Source organism: Helianthus annuus, chromosome 13 (assembly GCF_002127325.2).
Source record: "Helianthus annuus cultivar XRQ/B chromosome 13, HanXRQr2.0-SUNRISE, whole genome shotgun sequence".
NCBI lineage: Eukaryota > Viridiplantae > Streptophyta > Magnoliopsida > Asterales > Asteraceae > Helianthus > Helianthus annuus.
Genome location: NC_035445.2, coordinates 145,540,235 through 145,541,870, shown reverse-complemented (window position 1 = coordinate 145,541,870; position 1,636 = coordinate 145,540,235).

The window sequence follows — 1,636 nt, the reverse complement described above, 5'->3', positions numbered from 1 at the left end:
ATTGAGCTAAAAAATTTTATCCCGTAAACCGTATTTTTTTTTTGAAAAAAAAAACGGGCCGTAAAATGCGGAACGTAAAAAACGGCGCGAAAAAAAGGGGCGTAAAAAAAATTGGGCAGAGACGGGGCGTAAAAAAAATTGGGCGGTGATGGAGCATAAAAACGGCGCGCAAAAAAACTTGTAAAAACGGCGCGTTAAAACGACGTGTAGAAAAACATGTAAAAAACGGCGTGTAAAAAAACGTGTTAAAAACGGCGCGTTAAAAAAACGTGTAAAAACGACGCTTGAAAAAACGGCGCGTAAAAAACAAGAGACGTGAAAGCGGCGCATAAAAACGCCGCGAAAAAAAACATGACGTAAAAAACGTCGCAGTAAAACGGGACGCGAAAAACCGGCACGCAAAAAAAATTCGCTTTGTTAAAAAAATCTGAATTTAAAAAATGCTTTAATAAAAAAACACTTCTTAAAAAATAAAAAGTAATATAGTAAAACAAAAAAGTAATTAAAAAATAATAAAGACAAAAAGACAAAATAGAGTAATTTTACTATACTACCCTTTTGAATTAAAATATTAAAGACAAATATGACAAAATATATTTAATATTAATTTTTGTTACTTTCAATCTCATCCATCCATCTTCTTGATCTAAAGGCTAGAAAGTGGTTCTCTCAGTTCTTACAACTGGAGGTGTTTTTTATTTTGGCGGTCCCCTATATATATATATAGGGTTGGGCTATATAGAAAACCCTAAATATTTAAGAAACCTGGGAAACTCAAAGCTCCCGACTTTTTTTTTTTTTTTTTTTTGAAAAAAATAACACATGTAATATACATGTTTTTAAGACTTTTGGGCCAAAAAAATCAAAAAAGCGCCGAAGGGTTTTTTTTAAAAAAAAAAAACAAATTTCAGCAACTTTCAGCATTTTTTGTCTAACACATGTTAGTCAATTTCGAAGTTTTTGGAACTTGTTTTTTTTTTTTTTTTTAAAAAGTACTCGGCGCTTTTTTGTTTTTTTTTTTGCCCAAAACTCTTAAAAACATGTATATTACATGTGTTATTTTTTTCAAAAAAAAAAAAAAGTCAGGAGCTTTGAGTTTCCAGAGTTTTTTAAAATTTTTAGGGTTTTTTTGTCTAGCATTAGCCTATATATATATATAGTGGAAGGTTCAAATGAGAAGAAAATTTTTGTAAGAATAAAAAGAATAAGTTTTAAACCAATAGAAATGCTCCATTATAGTTCATTTAACATATGTATTTAATGTTATTAATAAGGGCATATAGGTAAATTTCTAATTGTAATTAGTTAGCTAATTTATTAAACTTGTAACTCCCATTTTAAATATACTCTTTCAAGATAAAATAATTTAGGGTGAATGACAATTTTCGACATGTGTAGGATAAATTTTAGTATGTGAAGGATACATTTTAGTTTGTGTAGGATAAATTCTTAAATGTGTATGATAAATTTATATATGCGTAGGGTAAATTTCGGTAAGTGTAAGATATATGTAGGATAAATTTTGAAATGTGTAAGATAAAATGTTCTTTTTTTTTTTTTTTTTTGCTTTATTAATGAGAGATAACATAATTATGGGAGGAGTTATAAACTATTTAATGTTTTACCATTATGCCCT